The 24425-nt window shown below is 43.2% G+C and overlaps 1 protein-coding gene and 1 pseudogene across 5 annotated transcripts in view; one reads left to right on the plus strand and one right to left on the minus strand.

Moving 5' to 3' along the window:
* DCUN1D3 (defective in cullin neddylation 1 domain containing 3) overlaps positions 1-24425 on the plus strand; it is a 59981-nt gene that overhangs the window by 19816 nt on the left and 15740 nt on the right. The gene's annotated exons all lie outside the window — the stretch shown is intronic.
* LOC129545433 (mitochondrial import inner membrane translocase subunit TIM44 pseudogene) lies at positions 6150-7505 on the minus strand (annotated as a pseudogene).

The raw sequence follows: 24425 nt of genomic DNA on the forward strand, positions 1-24425 counted from the left end.
TGGAACTTTAATCCAAGATGCAGTCACTAAAACAGTAACATCTTTTCTGTGCTTGTCATTTTTTGCTATCTCCTTGAGATCCATGAATATATATGTTCCAAGGGGTAAAATGCATAATGCAGTCAAACCTTGAATGCATAGTAGGAATAATTGTTTATTAAAATAGGGGGTCGGGGCACTCTTTCTGCCCGCTTCTGATGTCTATGTCAGAAGCTTTCTCTATCTCCTTAAATAAAACTTTATTACACAAAAGCTCTGAGAGATCAAGCCTCATCTCTGGCCCCGGATTGAATTTTTCTTCTCCGGAGGCCAAGATCCCGGTGTCTTTGTGTCATTCCGCAACAACCTTTCATCTTGGGGGCTTGTCCGGGATCCTTCAGGACAAGGTAAGGATGCTTGGAGCTCTAGTTCTTTGTTCTCCTAGCGAACACGTTTTCTGCTGTACTGTACTAACTCTACCGTGTGCTTGCGTGAATGAATGACATGTCCTGCGTAAAGCAAGTGAGGAGCCCTGCTCTGCGGTTCCACGGTGATCTCATACGGCTTATGGCAGAAACCTGTTGGGGGCTCATACCGACCTGCCATGCCAAGAGGCACCCAGTGTCTCCTTTGGGGAACCGACTAGAAATGGGCAAAGCGTGTGGACCGAACTCTCCTTTCTCGGTCAAACTTTTCGGTCTCTTTGACCATTTTATAACTCCTTGGGAATTAGAAGTACTAACGTAATCTATTGAATGATACACTTTCAAAGGACTTGTGATCTATGCTGTTACTGTGTACAGTGACTTAGGTCCCAAACTTGGATTGGTAGTCAGGAAAGCGCCTAGCCTCACTAGGAATCGAAAGTTCAGAAGCTAAATGGAGCTCTAGCTACAAGAACATCTCTGAGGTTAAAGGTTACTCAGATTGGGACTGTGATGGGATTTTTCCTTTGGTAGTGCTGGCTCTTAGTGGACCAGAGGAGGCTCTTACACTGATGTGGTGGCACTTGGAAGGAACATCTCAATTTAATGTTCGTATCGGTCTTATTGTGGTCAGGAATATACTCTGGGTCGTGCATAGGCACTCAGGTGACGAATGTTTCCCCCAGCCGTCTTAGCTCGGGAGGCATTCTGGAAGGTTACTCTGATTGCACCCCGGGTGGCATCAGAGGCAAAGGAGGTTAATGGTGAAGAGCTGGACGTCAGTCAGGGATGCCATTGGGTCTACCCCTGGGGCATCCCCACCCCGCCTCAGTGGTAGAACTGGGAGGGACGAGTATGGTGCCTGCGTCGGTAAGGGACAGATTAAGTCCAACCAGGGAAGAAAAGCTTTGGTGTAAAATCTGTCTACACCCCCATCTAGAGCAGGGAGGGACGCCTCCGGTAGAAAGAGGGCGCTGGTTGCTTTTTTTCTCTCTTACAGATGGGAGCTAATAATTCCAGCCTCACTCCTTTGAACTGTATCCTGAAAAACTGGGATAGATTTGATCCCCAGGGCTTACAGAAGACACACCTGGTCTTCCTATGTGATACTGCGTGGCCACAGTATCCATTGGAGGACGGCAAACTGTGGCCAGTTGGAGGTTCTCTTAAGTATAATACGTTTTTACAAGTAGACCGGTTCTGTAAAGCACAAGAGAAAAGTGATCTTAAAGGATAGATTTCTCACTCAGTCGGCTCCAGATATCCGCCATAAGCTATTAAAACGGGTGTATGGACCAAATCAGTCTTTAGATACTCTGTTACAACTGGCTCAGACAGTCTATCATGGTAGGGAATATGAGGAAAAGAAAGGCAGAAAAAGACAAAGGAAAAGGTGGAAGCCTTCGCAATGGCTATGAAAAACGTTCTTAAACAGCCTGAGAAAAATGCCCAGAGGGGCCCAGGTGAAAAGGGATGGACCTGCTATTACTGTGGAAAGGAGGGGCACCTCAAGCGGGATTGCCCTCAAGCATCTAAGCCGCCCCCATCACCATGTCTGGTCTGCAAAGGACCACCCTGGAAGAGAGACTGCCCCCAGAGGTGTAGGTCTCCGGGGTCAGACTCTCAAGACAATCAGGACTGAAGGTGCCCGGGGGTCCCCACACAAGCTCCCGTCCTAATTACACCTGAGGAACCCCGGGTATTAATAACTGTGGGAGACCAATCCGTCAATTTCCTTTTAGACATTGGGGCAACTTACTCTGTGCTTACTGAAGCCCCTGGGCCACTTTCTTCCCGATCTGCTTCCGTAATGGGACTGTCTGGACGAGTCAAAACGTATTGATTCAGTGTTCCTGTCAGTTGTGACTGGGATTCGGTGCTATTTTCACACGAGTTTCTGATTGTGCCAGAGTCTCCCTCACCCCTTTTGGGGAGGGATATACTGAGCAAGGTCCATGCCTCTGTTTTCATGAATATGGAGCCTTCCCTTTCTCTCCCTTTAATTGAACAAAATGTAAATCCTAGGGTATGGGCTGATGGAAAATCTGTGGGTCGAGCACAAAATGCTGTTCCTGTAGTTGTCAAGCTCAAAGACCCGCACTTATTTCCACATAAAAAACAGTACCCACTGAAACCTGAGGTTAAGGAAGGGTTAAAACCCATCATTGAAAATTTAAAGGAGCAGGGACTATTAATTCCCTGTAACAGTCCATGCAACACTCCTATTCTAGGTATAAAGAAATCAAATGGTAAATGGAGACTAGTTCAAGATTTATGAATAATAAATGAGGTTGTAGTTCCTTTAAAAAAAATAAAATAAAATAGGGGTCATCATAGACAGTAAAAAATATTCAGTCAGAAGAACTTACTGAGGAAGGAGTTAATGAAATATTTTCTTTTTCTGTTTTTTTCTTTTTGACCTGTAAGAAACAAGTACGAAAGGTGTATTTAAATTTAACAGAGTATTTAAGTGACTTCTCTTACAATGAGTAGTGATGTCAGCAAACTGATGTGCAGTGAGCAACATGCTGTGTCTTTTTCAGAGCAGTGGTGGATAATAATGCTTCCATTTTGATTAGCCCATGCTGAGTGAATAGGAGTTAATCCTGGCTGCCTGGCAGAAGTAGATTTGTTATATAATTTATGGTACCCAGAAGCCCTTTGAGGAGGTCTTTATCATCTTATTATCCGGACAGTATCCATCTAGGCCTGAAGATTAATTTTTGTTGTTCTCATCTAGTTCCACCAGACTGATTTAAAATGCTGGCACTTGGTTTTTGCTTTTGACACAAAGGTATGCTAATCAAGAATGGCTGTTAGGAATCCTGTAATGTTTCAGTTAGTGATTTATTGTCATTTAGAGGGTTTCCCTCCCTGTTAAACTGATTTAACTTCTGAAAAATGAGTCAATTCAGGGTTTCAAACATTTCTTCTTCAACTAGCCTCCATAAAAGGTTTATTAATGATTCTGTCTTGTAAATTGCTGCTGCAGTTCATTTGTGTCAGTCCCATCACTGCTGAAACAAATGCAGGAGGAGTATCAGTTTAGTTTTCCTTCCTCTGGCACATGGACTTCTTAACTCTATTACTGGTAGATGCCTGCTGTTAAACAAGCCTGTACTATTTTTTATGACTTGTTGAAAAGTCATATGGTAGTGTGATCCTTGTCCCCAACTACCAGTGCTTAAACTTACAATTTTCAATGTATTGTGTTAACACAGACTTCTAATTCTGGATATTTTTCTTTTCAGTTTTAAACCTGAAGGTGGAAGTTCTATTTTTAGAAAATACTCTCCTAGAAAAGTCACTGGTGTCGCTACTCCAAATACTAGGCCTAAGGGTGGGAAGAGCAAGAGCTGACTGTTTCACATGGCTAGGCAGAATGTGTGTGCTGGTCTGCCAGCCAGCAGAGGTGGAAGCTGCCCTTTGCTTTCTTGGCAAGTACATCTGGCTGTGAAGGCCCTGATTAGGACTTCAGGTTTTGGCCTTTTCTTGGCAGTTACATGAAACATAGTCTGTTGTCTGCAGTGGTTCTAAAGAGATGCAGGGCCTTGATGGTCCACACCCCTTATCCTCTTTGCAGGGAATGTGCTTCATCCCTCAGAATTAAAAGCCAATCTGTCATCAAGCAAATGTTTAAAAATACTACAGTGGAAAAATATCTTAAGAAGTGTAAAACTTGCTGTCAGTCCTTCATGTTCACTATATAGCGTGCAAACAAGCTGCTGGCTTTTGCCCTTATATCTCTAGACACCTTAAAATCATTCCTTTGTTTATTGTGATAGAGAGGAAGCAGTTTGGACCAGCACCAGAAGGTTTTTCATTGCTTGGAGAACCCTTGGAACTTCGTACAGTGCTGCATGGCTATGGCTTGAATAAACTGTCTGGACTTTCACCCTTGCTTGAAGGACAGGCAGGAGTGATTTCCATTATTATGTGGATTTTTTCCAGGGGACTAAGTTGCAGGTCAAAAAGAGGTACTACAGGGTGAATATCTCCCAATTTTAGCTTCAAATTTTGGCTTTTGCTGTGTTTGAGGTGAAAATTAACTTGTGGAGTAAGGAGACATGGGACTATATACTGCTGACTGAGAAGCTGTGTTTGTATCACATTATCTGGTTAACTGATGAGATAGGGAATAATTTGAAACAATGAGACAATTTCCTGTTTTCTCTTTGAGGGTAGTGGGGTGTTGAGAGGCGAGGTGTCCAGAAATTGGATCTTAGGAACCAGCTCTTGAGTGGTGAAATTAAGGCCTATTCTACATCCTTAGGGCTCAAGTTCCTTGACTGTTGAGTATTTGATAACATCATAGAATTGGTATAAATAGCTATCATCTATTGAGAACTAACTGTGCTAGGGACAGTGCTAAGCATGTCATCCGTTCCGTTCCGTCGCTCAGTTGTGTCCGACTCTTGGCGACCCCGTGGACTGTAGCCTACCAGGCTGCTCCGTCCATGGGATTCTCCAGGCAAGAATACTGGAGTGGGTTACCGGTTCCTTCTCCAGGGGATCTTCCCGACCCAGGGATGGAACCCAGGTCTCCTGCATTGGAGGCAGACGCTTTAACCTCTGAGCCACCGGTCATACTCATCATTTATTCAATCATGAGTTAATACATTTAAATGCATAGACTAGTACCTTGTACAGAGTGCTCAATAAATATCAGAGATTATTATTCAATAGATATTATCAAAACATTTACTTACATGATAAAGCTTAGGTGCCCAGGACAAAATGTTGAATAAAATAGTTTACACTCTTCTGGAAATTGCTTTCTAGTAGGGGGAGTGGACAATAAATAAGTTAACAAGAATTTCAGAGAGTGGTATCTGCTAAAGAAATAAAATAGTGTGCTGGATCAGAGGGAGATGATACTTTACATTGGTTGGACAAAGAATACATCTCAGCATTTAAAGTGAAACCCTCTGATATGAAGAAGCCATTTATTCTTCACAGTGACCCCTTGTCCCAATTTTCAGGTGAGAAAACAGATGCAGGGTAACTAAGTATGTGTGGAAAGTGAATAGAGCTGGGCTGTACAGACCCTGTCATTCTGCATCCAAAGCATATCATGTCCTTCCCAGAAGGGCAATTGTAGGAGTTGAAATATATGTAGTTGGTTTTGAGTAAAAGAAATGAAAGTGGTTGCAGTGCAGGTAAAACCCTCAGGCAGTTCAGAAAAGTTGTATTCATGGACCCCTCAATCCTGGGATGCAAAATTTGAGTGTGAGTATGTATGTACATTTAATTCTGGAATCCAAAGCTATCTTCAACTTTTCAAAGGTGATGACAAATACAGCCTGTACACCACTGCTTTCTTTTAGGATGTTTTTCATAGTTTTTTTTTTGGAAAGTAAGGCCTACTTACTAGGGCAGAGTTTTTTTTTTTGGCACTTTGGTGATTTATTATTTACAAATCTCTGCTTCTGTACAGGATAACAAGGGCACTGTCTTTTTTAAAAAAAATAAGCTAAAATGGCATCGCTGGTGTGGCCAGTGGGCCCAGGCCTCACTGCTTGGTTCTGGGAAGGAGTGCCTGGTCTGGAGCCCTCTGGCCAGCAACCTGCCAGGGGGCCAGGAGCTGATGCAGCCCCCTACCCTCCCACTCCATCCATCCGGTGTTGCAGCCGGCCTGGCAGAGTGGGGGCAGAGCTGACAGAGGTCTGGCTGCTGCAGGTAGACGCCTGTCCCCTACGTGTCCTCAGTAATCAGTCCTGGAGGGCCCGGGCGTGGCCGCCGTGCTCAGAGGACCTGCTCTGTGCTGGATGCTGAGATGTCCAGGAGCCGCCCGGCCACATAGGGGTTTAGTTCATCCTTGTCTTGGCAGATCCACACGTACAGCATTCGCAGTACCGTCTCCAGGTCGCCCTCGACCACCTTGCCTTTGGGGTTCTTGATCACCATCACCATCTGGGCCTGGAAGGTGATGATCAGCACAGGCCCCTGCTTCATCATCGTGCCCATGGCCATATCAATGTTGTCAGTGTCCACGATGCGGGAGTGGAATTGGAGGCCCAGACCCTAGGCCCTGCTGGATCAGGTTGGCCAGTTGGCTGTAGATAGCTTCATAGCACCAGTCTTTGAGAATGTCAAGCTCCTGGGAAATCATGGCCTTCAGGACATTGGGGATGATGTCATTCTCACACTGCTACAGGAAGTGGTCCTTATCGATGGTGGGGTCTACATGCAGGATCTCTCTGAGCACCTCTGACATCTCCATCTTCGAGAACAGGCCCCCCAGCAAGTCTGTGATCTTGTTTGTCAGTACGCGGGACGCCCAGATGAAGGCGTTGTCACTCGTCATATTTCATTTTCATCTCAAAGAACCGATTGAACACAACATTGTTGTCCCTGAAGTCCTTCCACTGCTGGTACCACTTGGAGTCCTTGTGTAGCATGACCCCCAGTGCCTCCCATTGCCCTCAAACATTTTCTCTTCCTTGAATTTCTCTCTGTCGAAATCCTTCCTTTTCCAGGGCCGCTTGGGCTGCCGGTAGGGGCCAGTCTGTCCCAGGATGCTCTCGTTGATCTCCTTGACAGACTCCATGCCCTGGGAGAGGGCTTTGAAATCAGTGGTCCGGCCAAGCTTCTCCCCACCTTTGGACACCGACTTGGCAGACTACTTGGCGGTCTTGGCTGCTTCTTCCACACCCTCCTTGATATTTCTGCCAAGGTCACTTTTACTGACGTCGTCAAGACTCTCCTTGACAGTGCCCATGATCTCCCCTAGCTTCTTCCTGATCACCTCGCTCGTCCACTGGGTTTTCAGTTCAGTGGTTGTGTATTTCCTCCTGGCTTCCTGGAATGCATCTGACTCGTTCAGCTTCTTGGCCTTGTTTCGGAACTTTTTAATACTTTCTTTCATTTCTTTGTTTTTGGCTAATTCCTCTTTGATGTTATTGAGCAAACCAGAGAGAAACCCTTTTCTGTTTCCAGAAGAATAGGATTTGGACAGGGTTAGCTCTCCCCTCTGCTGGGCAGCTGGTAGGTACCATGGGGTAGCGCCCCTAGATTGTGGCTGGAGAGGAGATGGACTCTGCTGCCAAAATATCTCTGTGGGCAGCGGCACCAGCCTGCCCACAGCGCTGCTGCTGCCATGGTGAAGGATCTCGTGTGCTAGGGCAGAGATCGTTGTAATTGAGAGCATTGTAAATGACCATTCAGTTCAGTTCAGTTGAGTTGCTCAGTCTATCCAACTCTTTGCGACCCCATGGTCTACAGCATGCCACACTTGCCTGTCCTTCACTATCTCACAGAGCTTGCTCCAACTTATGTCCATTGAGTTGGTGTTGCCACCCAGCCATCCCCTCCTCTGTCATCCCCTTTTCCTCCTACCTTCGGTCTTTCCCAGCATCAGGGTCTTTTCCAATGAGTTGGCCCTTCTCATCTGGTGGCCAAAGTATTGGAACTTCAGCTTCAGCATTTCTCCTTCCAACAAATAATTCAGGACTGATTTCCTTTAGGATTGACTGGTTTGGTCTCCTTGTAGTCCAAGGGACTCTCAAGAAGCTCCATCACTACAGTTCAAAAGCATTAATTCTTTGGCACTCAGCCTTTTATCCAGCTCTCACATCCGTACATGGCAACTGGAAAAACCACAACTTTGACTAGACAGACCTTTGTCAGCAAGGTAATGTCTCTGCTTTTTAGTATGCTGTCTAGGTTTGTCATAGCTTTTCTTCCAAGGAGCAAGCGTCTTTTAATTTCATGGCTGCAGTCACTGTTCACAGTGATTTTTGGAGCCCAAGAAAATAAAGTCTGTCACTGTTTCTGTTGTTTCCCCATCTATTTGCCATGAAGTGATGGGACCAGATGCCATGATCTTAGTTTTCTGAATTTTGGGTTTTAAGCCAGCTTTTTTACTCTCCTCCTTCACTTTCATCAGAGGTTCTTCAGTTTCTCTTGGCTTTCTGCCATAAGGGTGGTATCTTTTGCATATCTGAGGTTATTGATATTTCTCCTGGCAGTCTTGATTCCAGCTTGTGCTTCATCCAGCCCCGCATTTCTCATGATGTAATCTGCATATAAGTTAAATAAGCCTGGTGACAATATACAACCTTGATGTACTCCTTTCCCAATTTCGAACGAGTCCATTCTTGGACTGCATACAGGTTTCTCAGGAAGCAGGTAAGGTGGTCTGTTATTCCCATCTTTTAAAGAATTTTCCACAGTTTGTTCTGATCCATAGTCAAGGACTTCAGCATAGTCAGTGAAGCAGAATTAGATGTTTTTTCTGGAATTCTCTTGCTTTTTCTATGATCCAACAGATGTTGACAATTTGATCTCTGGGTCCTCTGCCTTTTCTAAATCCAGCTTGTACATCTGAAAGTTCTTGGTTCATGTACTATTGAAGCCTCTCGGAGAATTTTGAGCATTACCTTACTAGCATGTGGATTGAATGCAATCATGCAGTAGTGTGAACATTCTTTGGCACTGTACTTCTTTGGAATTGGAATGAAAACTGAGCTTTTCCAGTCCTGTGGCCACTGCTGAGTTTTCCAAATTTGCTGGCATATTGAGTGCATCACTTTAATAGCATCATCTTTTACGATTTTACATAACTCAGCTGTAATTCCATTACCTCCACTCACTTTGTTTGTAGTGATGCTTCCTAAGGCCCCCTTGACTTCACACTCCAGGATGTCTGGCTCTAGGTTAGTGATCACATTAGCATGGTTATCTGGGTCATTAAGATCTTTTTTGTACATTTCTTCTGTGTATTCTTGCCACTGCTTCTTAATATCTTCTGCTTCTGTTAGGGCCATACTATTTCTGTCCTTTATTGTGCCCATCTTTGCATGAAATGTTCCCTTGGTATCTCTGATTTTCTTGAAGAGATCTCTAGTCTTTCCCATCCTGTTGCTTTCCTCTATTTCTTTGCATTGTTCACTTAGGAAGCCTTTCTTCTCTCCTTGCTATTCTTAGGAACTCTACATTCAAATGGATATATCTTTCCTTTTCTCCTTTGCCTTTCACTTCCCTTCTTTTCTCAGCTATTTGTAAGGCCTCCTCAGACAACCATTTTGCCTCTTCAGGCAACCATTTCTTCTTCTAGGCGGGGGATGGTCTTGATCACTGCCTCCTGTCCAGTGTCACAAACCTCTGTTCATAGTTCTACTATGGATTAGTTCTGTCTATCAGATCTAATCCCTTGAATCTATTTGTCACTTCCACTGTATAATCATAATGGATTTGATTTAGGTCATACCTGAATGGTCTAGTGGTTTTCCCTACTTTCTTCAAGTCTGAATTTGGCAATAAGGAGTTCTTGATCTGAGCCACAGTGAGCTCCCGGTCTTGTTTTTGCTGACTGTATAGAGGTTCTCCATCTTCGACTGCAAAGAATATAATCAGTCTGATTTCGATAATGACCATCTGGTGATGTCCATGTGTAGAATCGTCTCTTGTGTTGTTGGAAGAGGGTATTTGCCATGACCAATGCTTTCTCTTGGCAAAACTCTGTTAGCCTTTGCCCTGCTTCATTTTGTACTCCAAGAACAAACTTGCCTGTTACTCCAGGGAACTCTTGACTTCCTACTTTCGCATTCCAGTCCCCTATATTTTTTAATTTAATTATTTGCTTATCTTTACCCTCATTAATGTACCCTTTGCTCACACCATGAGTGCACATTTGTGAAATAAGTAACTTGACCAAAAAAAAAGGTCCAAACATTGGTGCCTCAGGTTTCAACCTACAGGGAATATATTTCCAATAAAGACACACTAACGTGAGCATTTCCTATCACGGTCTTCAAAACCTGAATACTTTCTAAGTAGACTTTTTAGTACTTGACACCGAAGAGAAATTGTTTCCATAATAGTAATTGAAACCAAAAGAGTAGCAAAGTTCTGGTCAGGTCTGGTCTTTCAGTTTCATAGGACGTGGTTTAGATCCAGTAGCCTATGTTAGTCAGAAGATTGATCATGTTATTGCATAGGGAAAGACTTGGAGGAGTTTTTACTTTGCAGTCATTCACATGGTGTCTGAGTGCTGGGAGGAGGTTCTTCCTTGGAAACGTGAAGATGACAGAAGCATACACAATAGGATAAAGCAGCTGAAAGTGCTCTGTGGTACTTTTGCTTGAAGGAGGCTGAAGATGGTAAGAATTGCAAGAAAGATTCTTTTTCTCTTAGTCATATCATCTTTCAAATAGCATCCTCATGGTCCACCCAGTTGTCGTGAGATTTTACAATTTGCTCAAGTTTGGGATCATTGGTCCTAGTGTTCAACTAAGAAGTCTCTTGATATGTTTGGTTGAAATTGTGGCCTGCTAAGTTGGTCTCTGACCATGGTATCAGATCTTTTGTTTCTTTGCTCTGTAAATAGATCTGAGTGACATAGTTGTGTCTTGGTCGGGACTGTTTCTGTTGTGACAGGAAAACTGGCATCTGGCTTATGCTAAAGGAGAATTAATTGGCTCATACAACTGTGAGGTTCAGGCTTTGATCTGACTTTAGGTACAGTTGGATTCTGGGTTCAGATAATGCCTTTAAAACTGATTTTGTCTCTTGGCACTGGTTTTATTCTTGTGTCTTAACACGCATTTAAATTGAGACCCATCTGATAAGAAGAGACAATTTGACCCTCACAATGACCCTTGGATAGGCATTATTATTTTCTTTGGTGCTGTTTCTGATAAGAAGACCAAAGCAGCTCCAACCTTCCTTGCTTTTAGTGCTAAGATTCACTTTGTCTGACTTAGGTCTCCTGCATATTCCTGACCCAGTTGTTGAAAGCCAAGGGCATACGGAGACTTTGGTGGGCTTGAGTCGCATAGTTCATTATCAGCCCTACCCAACGTACATGACTAAGAATGAGAGAGTTGGATCTTCTAGTGAAGAAAATTGAGTAGCCAACTGATAAAGAACCTGGATGCTGGGGGAGCAGATGAGTCTCTGCTGCAAGCCTTTGATCCAATCTGAAGCTAAAAGGCCATATATTAAGTCTGTGGTCTGAATCCAGACTATTAAACATTTCAAGTGCACCATAGTTTCATTTTGAATGAAATTCTTGCTCCCTGGGCATGTGATTCACTCAGGTTCAAGTCCATGGGTCAGACCCTTCTACCCCCAATGCTAAACTTATGATAGTTCAGTTCAGTCGCTCAGTCGTGTCCAACTCTTTGCGACCACATTAATCGCAGAACGCCAGACCTCCCTGTCCATCACCAACTCCTGGAGTCTACCCAAACCCATGTCCCAAGTCGGTGATCTGGCCATCTCATCCCCTTCTCCTCCTGCCCCCAATCCCTCCCAGCTTTAGGGTCTTTCCAATGAGTCAACTCTTCGCATGAGGTGGCCAAAGTATTGGAGTTTCAACTTATGATAAGGGGACTATTATTTATTAGATCTATTATTATCATTAGACTGTTTTTCATTAGATGGGCTTTATCTTTTTTGTGTGTGTATGGGACATGGGGAAAGGTTCATTTTCTTTTGAAAGAATAAATCAGGGGAATTTAGATATTATTGAAACATGATTAATCTCTTTCTGCCCCCTACTCTGCACCCCACCCCCATCATTTAACAGTACTGTCTTGAAATCCTTGGAGCCAAAATTGTTGGATTTGTCAGTCTTTTGATGCAATTTATAATGAAGCAAATGGTCTCTCATGTTTTCCATCCTCCTTTGGCAGTTTGATATTTTTCCTAAAATATAATGTCTAAAAGTACTTTTGGTAAGGTATTGGGTTTTGTTTTTTTAAGAAATTGAATTAGTTGACAAATATTACCAGGTGATGTTGGGAGAAATACGCAGTCCCAGTACACTCCCATTATATAAAGTTGATACTACTTTTTTTGAATTCAGATTGATTTTATGTGGTGACTCAGCTGATAAAGAACCTTTCTGCAGTGCCAGAGAACCAGGTTCAATCCCTGGAAGATCTTCTCAGGAAGATCCCCTGGAGAAGGGCATGGAGAAGTATTCTTGCCTGGAGAACTCCGTGGACAGAGGCACTTGGGCTGCAATCCATGGGGTTGCAAAGAGGCGGACACTGAGTGACTAATACTTTCACTTTTCATACACAAACACATACACGTATAATATCTTTTTGCACAGTCTTTGATCTGTTGTTCCACTTCTGTGAGTTTAGTCTCAGGAGCTGAATTTAGCTGCATATTCTGTTTATTATCCCAGTATTGTTTATAATAGTGAACTGTTGGAAGCAAACTGAATGTCCAACCATTAGAATTTAAACTGACAAATTATCAGTGAAAAGACATATCTGGCAATTAAATATGTTTTAACAGAGAGTCTCAACCTTTCTGCAACCCTTCTGCAGTGTAGCACCAAATTTTTGACAGATTGAAGTCATAGGCAATAAACAGTTTATGGGTTATTTGAAATAGTTGGTGTGTCAGTGGTAATACTGCTATAGTCTTAGTGGTACGGCCATTGATTTGCAGCTCTTTTAAAGCATTTGATGAGGGAAGATTTATATGAAAAAGTGTTTTCAAAACAGTTTGCAACATAGAATGTACATTATGACTCAGTTTTGTTTAAAAGTTGGATATGTGTACTATGACCATGCATGTATTTATTTATGTGTGCCACCTACATGCTTATATAGACCACTGAAAGGATATATTCCAAAATACTAATTTAGGTGGAGGGATTGTGTTGCTAAGTTGTGTTCAACTCTTTCGGGACCCCCATGAACTATAGCCTCCTAGGCTTCTCTGTCCATGGGTTTTCCCAGGCAAGAATACTGGAGTGAGTTGCCATTTCTTTTTCCAGGAGATCTTCCCAAGATGGGTCAAACCAGAGTCTCTTACATTGGCAGGAGAATTCTTTACCACTGAGCCACCTGGGAAGTGGCAGGGGTGGGGTACTAGGGGACTTCTTCTCTTTATGCTACTGCATATTTTCTAAACTTTACAGAATAACTGTGTAATGGTTTTGAATTTGGCAGTGAGAAAGAAATCCTTAGAGGTCTTACTTCTCTGACCAGCTTACTGATGTGACGAAAAAAGATATTCTTTTATTATACAGATCTTTTTTTCTGTCACTCTTCCTTTTATTATCTACTAAGCTTTAGCAGCTTCCATCATGGATCTCTGGAAAAAAATGATAAATGTGGCCTTAATGGATTTAGATTTTTTTTTTTTTTTAAGAATTCCATTCTGTTCCGTCGCTCAGTCGTGTCCGACTCTATGTGACCCCGTGGACTGTAGCCTACCAGGCTTCTCCATCCATGGGATTCTCCAGGCAAGAATACTGGAGTGGGTTACCGTTTCCTTCTCCAGGGGATCTTCCCGACCCAGGGATGGAACCCAGGTCTCCCGCATTGGAGGCAGACGCTTTAACCTCTGAGCCACCAGGGAAGCCCAAAGAATTAGCAAACATTTAAATGTTAGCAAGCATCACATTTGTTACCATGTGATGAACCTGAGATCTGTTTAGAGGATATGTGGCTCTAGAAACTACATCTGTACATTTATGGTCATTCAGGTGCCCCTCTAAGAAGACATTTGCATGCAGTCATTTATCATCTTTATATTGGATTCCTTTCTCATCTTTTGACTCATAGTTTCCTTTTTTGTCTTTCTTAGATACAAAGACCATATCTCAACTTCAGTTAACTATTTTTCATCAGTAACTACTGAATTCTATAGGTGACTGAAAAACAAACAGTTGATGTGTTTGGGTGTTTGAGGAATGATTATCTAGTAAATGTAAATTATCTGGTAGATGTCTGGTATCATATGCTAATTGGAAGCAGGCAGTTGGTGCCTAACCAGTGGTTTTACCTTCACTGTGACCTGATGAGGCTTGTATTCTGAGGATGAGCTCCAAGCTAAAACCAGAGTTAAAGAGTGTAGCGGTCAGGCTATTTTTATCGTGGTACCATGGAGCAACATCAGGTCAAGAAGCAACAGTTAAACTGGACATGGAACAACAGACTGGTTCCAAATTGGGAAAGGAGTACATCAAGGCTACATATTTTCACCCTGCTTATTTAACTTACATGCAGAGTATATCATATGAAATGGGGGGCTGAATGAAGCACAAGCTGGAAATCAAGACTGCCAGGAGAAATTTCAATAACCTCAGATATGCAGATGACACCACCCTTACGGCAGAAAGTGAAAAAGAACTAAAGAGCCTTTGATGAAGGTGAAAGAGGAAAGTGAAAAAGTTGGCTTAAAAATCAACATTCAGAAAACTAAGATCATGGCATCTGGTCCCATCATTTCACGGGAAATAAATGGGGAAACAATGGAAACAGTGACAGACTTTATTTCTTTGGGCTCCAAAACCACTGCAGATGGTGACTGCAGCCATGAAATTAAAAGACGCTTGCTCCTTGGAAGGAAAGCTATGATCAACCTAGACAGCATATTAAAAAGCACAGACATTACTTTGCCAACAAAAGTCTGTCTAGTCAAAGCTATGGTTTTTCCAGTAGTCGTGTATGGATGTGAGAGTTGGACTGTAAAGCTGAAGAACTGATGCTTTTGAACTGTGGGGTTGGAGAAGACTCTTGAGAGAACCTTGGACTGCAAAGAGATCCAAAGAATTGATGCTTTTGAACTGTGAGCATCAAAGAATTGATGCTTTTGGACTGTGGTGTTGGTGAAGACTCTTGAGATTCCCTTGGACTGCAAGGAGATCCAGCCTGTCTATCCTAAAGGAAATCAGTCCCGAATATTCATTGGAAGGACTGATGCTGAAGCTGAAACTCCAATACTTTGGCCACCTGATGCGAAGAACTGACTCGTTAGAAAAGACCCTGATGCTGGGAAGGATTTAAGGTGGGAGGAGAAGGAGATGACAGGGTGAGTGGTTGTATGTCATCACTGACTCTATGGACATGAGTTTGAGTAAGCTCTGGGAGTCGATGGGGGAAGTCTGGTGTGCTGCAGTCCACGGGGTCGCAAAGTCCATGGAGACACTACTGAGCGACTGAACTGATGGAGCAGAAACCCAAGACGGCCCTCTGTTTGTAAACAGTAAATTTAGCTAATGAAAAAGCTGGTGCAGAAACACAAAGAGTAACCAGCGTAGAAATCTGATGCCCCTTATGATGTCCACTTTGCACATAAGTGTACAGTCAGACTTGTCCAGATCAATAGTGACAGCAAAAATATTCCAAGTGTGGGTCAGTAAAATAATTCAGCTCTTTTTTGGTTATTTTGAGTCATGTGGGATTAAATATGTTGCAGCTCTGGAACCCAGAGACCAAAAATGCTTGTTTCTTTGGTATTTGGGAACTTTATAATATGTATGTATTGACTTTGTTGAATTTGGCAAGTAGTATTTGTTCTGGCCAGCCCACAGTAGCCTCAGTCCTCAGACCTCAATTGCATATATATTCTCAGTATATTTGAAGTATGCAAGGTAAGGAACATAAGAATCTTTCAAAAAGAAGAGAAAAATTATTTTGTACAAAGCTAACTGGTCTTAGTCCTGTGACGTAAGATTATTTTACAGAAATATAACCAATTGGTTTATTTTCTTCTTTAAAAAATTTATCTTCCTTTCTTTCCTCCTTTTCCCCATCCCCCTCTTCTTTTTGTAATTTTGAGATTGGTGGATTTTGAAAGTCATGTGTTCCAACCCATCCCTAACTGGAACTGCTGTCTTAGCTTGCTGCTTGCAGTACATTTTAAAGACAAAAAGTCTTAAAAGCATGAAAATAGCAGACACTCCTCATTTGCTTTGGCAGAGGGAACAGCTTTTTCTCCCAAGTAGCTCTAGGTGAGACCTAATCTACAAAGGTGATCTTGTAAGTCCCAAGTTCCAAATGACAGAAAGCAGAAGACCATGTATTTTAAAGTACTCCTTCCAGTCTTTCCTCCTTGTTTGTTATTTTTGCAAGTTTACTTTCTAAGAGGTAGTTTAAAAATGGATACTACCCATTTCCCGACTGTTTCTCAGGTCATTCAGCAACTACATCTGCCAGTTGCCATCAAGAGACTCTCGTGGTCTTGCTTTGAGATTCCTCAGGGGGATGGCTTTTGCCACTATAGCTGCTTCAGCCCCTGGCAGCTAGGTGTCTGGCATATATAGTAAGAAGTAAAAACATGTGCCCAATTAGCTGTACAAATTGTTTGGATGAAAGTTGTAAAGATGGGTTTCTTACTGCTGTAATATGTAAAAGCACTAACGTTTGCTAGTGGCTTCTTGCTTCTGAATAGGCTCTAGGTGGGAACAGATGGGAGAAGTGGGTTGGATCATTTCCTTTCAAAGAAGTCATCAGAGTAGACCTCAGGTGCCTTGCCTTTTGGTACCAGCATTTGCCTCGTTTTTTTTTTTAAGCTCCCAACCAGGTACAACAATGAGCCAGCTTGCTCTGTTTTCCATATCACCTGTGCTCATTTTTAGTCTCGTGTTTGACTCTTTGTGACCCCCTCGACTAGTTTGCCAGGCTCCTCTGCCCATGGAATTTTCCAGATAAGAATGCTGGAGTGGGTGCCATTTCCTGTTCTAGGGGATCTTCCACACTCAGGGGTTGAACCCATGTCTCTTGCGTCTCCTGCACTGGCAGATGGTTTCTTTACCACTAACGCCACCTGGGAAGCCCATATGTTATATGTCAGGGTCTTTTCTTAGCCTGCAGAGATCAAACTAAGATGATTAGGAGAGGGAAGGCTGCAAAAACAGTGTCACCTTTCACTTCTTGTTCAGATTGGAATAGACTGACTTTCCCATTTTCCTTTGGCTCTAGTAGGCTTGGGCAAGAAGTATGAAAGCTGCTTATTGAGGAGGCAAAAGCCCTGTTCTCAGAAGGCTTGCAAATTTAGAACTTCAGCCTCTTTGCATGTCAAAAAATAAAGGTTGTCCCAGAATGTTAGACTTCAAAGGATTTTAATGTTGGAAACATAACTCAGAGAGGTTAAGAGACTTGTTCAAGAGCATACGTTACTTAGGGACATCCCAGACCAGAACTGAAGGCTTCCTGAGACTTTACTGTTATCCTACTGACTCAGTACCTCTGGAGTACAACCACGTATTGATAATGTATTTTTTCTTCTTGGGCTATCATCATCTCCTTAGGGGAAGAGTATATCCTGGCATGTGTGTGTATGCTCAGTTGGTTCTGCCTCTTTGCAACCATGAACTATAGCCCACCAGTCTCTTCTGTTCATGAAATTTTCCAGGCAAGCATACTCGAGTGGGTTGCCATTTCCTACTCCAGGGGATCTTCTCGACCCAGGTACTGAACCTGTGTCTTGTGTCTGCTGCATTGCAGGCAGATTCTTTACCACTCTGCCACCTGGAACAGCATAGCGAAGAACAGTAAGCAGTGAGACCAGTGATATAATATGATGAGTTTAGAATCAGACTCCTGGGTTTGAATCCCTTTTCCTTTATAGATTGGCTGTGTGACCTCAGGCCAAATCCCTTAAACTCTGTTCAGTTTATCCCCCTGTAAAGTGAAGATTTTCTTCCTCATAGAGTTGTAGTTGGTTAAAAGTGATAATTCATGTTAGTCTCCTCAGTACATGCAACTGACTTAAAAGATTATTGCTACTGATAAACATTTTAAAATCCTCTCTCAACCTGGACCAACCAGATTGACCGTTTGCCTCTCTTTTTCACTTTATGCTCCCAGTCACTGAAGGACCAGAACAAGACTCATCGTCTCTGTGAAACTTTCCCATTGAGTAGATTTTGGAGCCTGACAAACTGCTTCATTTCCTAGTCCCATGCTTAGTGGTTAAGAAACCTCAGTTTCCTAATCTGTAAGACCACTGACATCGTAGGTTGTGAAGCTTGAAGATGATGACATATGTGAAGCAGATAACAAATACCAATTCCTCTTCATCAGCCCCTCCACCTTCCTTTCCATAACACCGGTTCATACTCCTCTCTCCTTTCCTGTCTCTATCATCTTTGTGTGGTTTAGCCCTTCATGGTCTTTCTGCCCATAGAGGTGATTCTGTTTCAAAGGTAGACTATCAGTCCTAGAATACAGGGATTTGCCTGATTGTTACTTCATGGAGCTGGGTAAGAATTAGAAACACTTTGCTGATCTCCCTTCTCTGGCTGGCTGTGGAGCCTTAGGATTCACTGGGACCATGATCTCTGGGACTGCCCTTAGCCCAGCAGTGTCAGCTCCAGACCTGGGACCAAGCAAGCAACCAAGCCCACCCCTAGGAATAGCAGCTGGGTCTGCCACAGGAGAGGAGGGAGGCTGGAAGCTGATGCAAAAGGAGGGAGAGAGAGAGGCAGAAGCAGTTAGATCTGAGAATGGAGGAGAAAAGCTGGAGGCTTATCTTGGTCCAACATAAACTAAGCAGTTACTGCCTTTGATCTTTCAAGTAAACCCCTAAAGCTATGCCTAGAAGTATGTTTCCTGGTTTGCAGCTTTTTTTCTCCCTTTATTCTTTCTGCCTTTCCTTTCGTCGCACCCCTTCTTGTCTGTCACTCCATTTCACTCATGTATGCCACTTTAGCTGAAACAGGAGACCAGAGTCACTTACTGCAAGAACAGGAGAGCTACTGTGGGCTTTTGGGGCATCAGCATTCCTGAACTGCCCCAGGAGACCTGGCCTGGCTGCTGACGAGAGCACTTTTCTAGGAAAAGAGGAACTTGATCCTGTCACCAACTTTCTGATAATAACAATTACAGTAAAATCTAACACTTAGCGAATACTTTTTATGAGCCAGGTATTAGGGCAGAGCATTTTACATGGGACATCTCATTTCCTGTATCCACCAGTCCAGGAGGTACAGCTGTCCCATTTCAAAGTTATATGCTGAGGGTCACAAACTTGGTGCATCGCCATGATTCAGATACAGGTTGTCTGCTTGCAGAGCTCATCCTGTTAATTAATTACTCTGCTCTAGTTTCTCCTTTTCTAGATACCTCCTTGACCTCTGTGTACTTAGATTTCTTTTCCTATGAAATGGCAGTAATTATTTCCTAGAGTTATACTTCAGTGTAGCTCTTACAGTGTACTAACAATGAAAAATGGGATTAATTAGTGATGATATTCTGTTAGTAATGAAATTTGGTTCTGGGGTGCCCAGATTGTGCTGAGGCTATCCATTTCAGAGGGATAGCAGGAGGACCACTGGGAAGGTAGTTCCATTAAATGAACGTAAATCAGTACCATGTTAGAAATCCTGGCTTTTTCCAGATCTGCACACTTGGAACCTAGTGGAACGGGAATGAAATTTGGAACTGACTGGAAAATTGCCCCAGATTAGGGACAGAATTTAGTTCAGTTCAGTTGCTCAATCGCGCCTGGCTCTTTGTGACCCCATGGACTGCAGCATGCCACGCTTCTCTGTCCCTCAGCAACTGCTGGAGCCTGCTTAAATTCATATCCATCGAGTTAGTGATTTCATCCAACCATCTGATCCTCTGTTGTCCCCTTCTCCTCCTGCCTTCAGTCTTTCCCAACAGCAAGGTCTTTTCCAGTAAGTCAGTTCTTCGCATCAGGTGGCCAGAGTATTGGAGCTTCAGCTTCAGCATTACTCCTTCAAATGAATGAATATTCAGGAATTATTTCCTTTAGGATTAACTGGTTTGATCTCCTTGCAGTCCAAGGGACTCTCAAGAGTCTTCTCCAGCACCACTGTTGGAAAGCATCAATTCTTCGGCACTCAGCTTTCTTTATGGTCCACCTCTCACATTCATACATGACTACTGGAAAAACCATAGCTTTGACTAGACAGACCTTTGTCACCAAAATAATGTCTCTGCTTTTTAATATGCTGTCTAGGTTTTCCATAGCTTTTCTTCCAAGGAGCAAGCGTCTTTTAATTTCATGGCTGTAGTCACCGTCCGAAGCAACTTTTGGAACCCAAGAAAATAAAGTCTGTCACTGTTTCCATTGTTGGCCCATCTATTTGCCATGAAGTGATGGGACCCGACAGCATGATCTTAGTTTTTTGAATATTGAGTTTTAAACCAGCTTTTTCACTCTCTTCTTTGACTTTCATCAAGAGGATCTTCAGTTCCTCTTCACTTTCTGCCGTAAGGGTGATGTCATCTGCATATCTGAGGTTATTGATATTTTTCCCGGCAGTCTTGATTCCAGCTTGTGCTTCATCCACAGTTTATTGTGATCCACACAGTCAAAAGCTTTGGCATAGTGAATGAAGCAGAAATAGAATTTTTTCCGGAATTCTCTTGCTTTTTCCATGATCCAGCGGATGTTGGCAATTTGATCTCTGGTTCCTCTGCCTTTTCTAAAACCTGCTTGAACATCTGGAAGTTCACGGTTCACATATTGCTGAAGCCTGGCTTGGAGAATTTTGAGCATGACTTTACTTGCGTGTGAGATGAGTGCAATTGTGTGGTAGTTTGAGCATTCTTTGGCATTGCCTTTCTTTGGGATTGGGATGAAGACTGACCTTTTCCAGTCCTGTGGCCACTGCTGAGTTTTCCAAATTTTCTAGCATATTGAGTGCAGCATTTTCACAGCATCATATTTCAGGATTTGAAATAGCTCACCTGGAATTCCATCACCTCCACTAGCTTTCTTTGTAGTGATGCTTTCTAAGGCCCACTTGACTTCACATTCCAAGTGTCTGGCTCTAGGTGAGTGATCACACCATCGTGATTATCTTGGTCGTGAAGATCTTTTTTGTACAGTTCTGTGTATTCTTGCCACCTCTTCTTAATATCTTCTGCTTCTGTTAGGTCCACACCGTTTCTGTCCTTTATCAAGCCCATCTTTGCATGAAATGATTAATTCTCTTCTTTTCTCAGCTTTTGTAAGGCCTCCTCAGATAGCCATTTTGCATTTCTTTTTCTTGTGGATGATCTTGATCCCTGTCTCCTGTACAGTGTCACGAACCTCTGTCCATAGTTCATCAGGCACTCTGTCTATCAGATCTAGCCCCTTAAATCTGTTTCTCACTTCCACTGTATTTGATAGGGATTTGATTTAGGTCATACCTGAATGGTCTAGTGGTCTTGCCCACTTTCTTCAATTTAAGTGTGACTTTGGCAATAAGAAGTTCATGATCTAAGCCACAGTCAGCTCCTGGTCTTGTTTTTGCTGAGTGTATAGAGCTTCTCCATTTTCGGCTGCAAAGAATATAATCAGTCTGATTTTGGTACTGACCATATGGTCCACGAGTAGAGTTGTCTCTTGTGTTGTTGGAAGAAGGTGTTTGCTTAGAACAATGCGTTCTCTTGGCAAAACTTTATCAGCCTTTGCCCTGCTTTGTTTTGTACTCCAAGGCCAAACTTGCCTGTTTCTCCAGGGAAATCTTGACTTCCAACTTTTGCATTCTAGTCCGCTATGTTGAAAAGGACATCTTTTTCTGGTGTTAGTTCTAGAAGGTCTTGTAGGTCATTATAGAACCGTTTGACTTTAGCTTCTTTGGCATTAGTTGTTGGGGCATAGACTTGGATTACTGTGATATTGAATGGTTTGCCTTGGAAACGAACCGAGGTCATTCTGTTTTTCAGATTGCACACAAGTACTGCATTTTGGACTCTTGTTGACTGTGAGGGCTACTCCATTTCTTCTAAGGGATTTTTGCCCACAGTAGTAGATATAATGGTCATTTGAATTACATTCGCCCATTCCTGTCCATTTTAGTTCACTGATTACTAAAATGTCAATGTTCAAACCCTTGCCATCTCCTGTTTGACCACTTCTTACTTTGATTCATGGACCTTACATTCCAGATTCCTATGCAATACTGTTCTTTACAGCATCGGACTTTACTTCCATCACCAGTCACATCTGGACAACTGGACATTGTTTTCACTTTGTCTTTTCATTCTTTCTGGAGTTAACTTCTCCACTCTTCTCCAGTAGCATATTGGGTACCTACTGACCTGGGGAGTTCATCTTTCAGTGTCCTATCTTTCTGCCTTTTCATAATGTTCATGGGGTTCTCAAGGTAAGAATAATGAAGTGGTTTGCCATTCCCTTCTCCAGTGGACCACGTTTTGTTAGAACTCTCCACCATGACCCATCCGTCTTGGGTGGCTCTGCAGGGCATGGCTCATAGTTTCATTGAGTTAGACATGGCTGTGGCCCAAGTGATCAGTTTGGTTAGTTTTCTGTGATTGTGGTTCTCATTCTGTCTGCCCTCTGATGAATAAGGATAAGAGGCTTATGGAAGGTTCCTCATGGGAAAGACTGTCTGTGGGGAAATCTGGGTCTTGTTCTGATACAGGGCCATGCTAAGTAAATCTTTAATCCAATTTTCTGTTGATGGGTGGGGCTGTTCCCTCCCTGTTGTTTGGACTGAGTGCAAACTGTTGACCCATGTCTTCACAGGAGACTCCTTTGTCCTGGCTCTTAATGTACACAGGTTTTTGTTTGTGCCCTCCAAGAGTCTCTTTCGCCATTCCTGTTAAAGTTCTGTCATCAAATCCGCTGGTCTCCAAAGTCAAATTCTTTGGGCGTTCTCAGTCCCTTTTCTGGTTCCCTAGGTGGGGAAATCTGTTATGGGTCCTAGAACTTTCTTAACAGTGCGAGAATTTCTTTGATATAGTTGATCTGCAGTTAGGGACAGAAAGTGAGCAACAATTCAGATATCCAGAGGGCACAGCAAGCAGCCACCTTGATTTTATTCAGGATTATTCACAAGTCTTATCCTATGGAGAATCTGATCCCCCATGTATTTCTGATTCGTGGTGAATTTGAGCAGGGTTAGTTCTGTAGTTCAACAGACTGTTTTTGAGCGATACTCATGTGCATGACTCAAGTCCAGCATAGGCATCCTGTACTGTCTGGGCCTGGGGAAGCCAAAGCCTAGACCCATTGTTCAGATGGGACAAGCTGGGATTTCCATCAGGGTAAAAGCAGAGACATTACTTCGCCAACCAAGGTCTGTCTAGTCAAGGCTGTGGTTTTTCCAGTGGTCATGTATGTATGTGAGAGTTGGACTGTGAAGAAAGCTGATCGCTGAAGAATTGATGCTTTTGAACTGTGGTGCTGGAGAAGACTCTTGAGAGTCCCTTGGACTGCAAGGAAATCCAACCACTCTATTCTAAAGGAGATCGATCCTGGGTGTTCATTGGAAGGACTGATGCTAAAGCTGAAACTCCAATACTTTGGCCACCTCATGCGACGAGTTGACTCACTGGAAAAAACTGATGCTGGGAGGGATTGGGGGCGGGAGGAGAAGGGGACGACAGAGAATGAGATGGCTGGATGGCATCACTGACTCGATGGACATGAGTTTGGTGAACTCCGGGAGTCGGTGATGGACAGGGAGGCCTGGCGTGCTGTGATTCATGGGGTCGCAGAGTCGGACACGACTGAGCGACTGAACTGAACTGAAGCAGATACTACTTGGCTTTTGATAACAGCTTTCCTCTGTGGAAGTCATAGAGACAGGTACTGTTTATTAGTGTATCCTGACTGAATCCTTACAACTGCTCTATGAAGTAGGTACTGCTTTTCAGGTTGATGAAATTCAGGTTTTTGATCAGGGTCAAACAGCCAGTAGCAGAGTTGGACTTAAAAGAGCTAGAGCTTTTAGCCATGATGGGGTCCTGAAACATCGCAGGTTTAAGGACTCTGGACTAATTCTAGTCCCCAGCCTTTGGTGAGGCTGAGCCTAAGGGCATCTTGCCTGCATGCTTCATGGTGGTAAGGCTTGTGGGGGGAGAGAGCAGTGGCTAGGATATCATTCTTAGCACTGGGCACTGCCCATGTGCTGTTCTTTTTCCAGTTGCTGTTGTTGTTTAGTCCCTAAGTTCGTGTCCAACTCTTTGCAATCCCATGGAGTGCAGCAGGCCAGGCTCCTCCGTCCTTCACTGTCTCCCACAGTTTGCTCAAATCTATGTACATCGAGTCAGTGATACTGTCTAACCATCTCATCCTCTGCTGCTCCCTCTTCCTCCTGCTCTCAATCTATCCCAGCAGCAGGGTCTTTTCCAGTGACTCAGCTCTTTTGTATCAGGTGGCCAATGTATTAGACTTAAGCCTCAGTCTGTCCAATGAATATTCAGGGTTGGGTTTCCTTTAGGATTGACTAGTTTGACCTCCTTGCAGTCCAAGGGATTCTCAAGAGTCTTCTTTAGCACCACAATTCAAAAGCATCGATTCTTTGGCACTCAGCCTTTTTTATTATGGTCCAGTTCT

Source organism: Moschus berezovskii, chromosome 27 (genome assembly GCF_049115385.1).
Source record: "Moschus berezovskii isolate FMDL1 chromosome 27, NW_MosBer_1.0, whole genome shotgun sequence".
Taxonomy (NCBI): Eukaryota; Metazoa; Chordata; class Mammalia; order Artiodactyla; family Moschidae; genus Moschus; species Moschus berezovskii.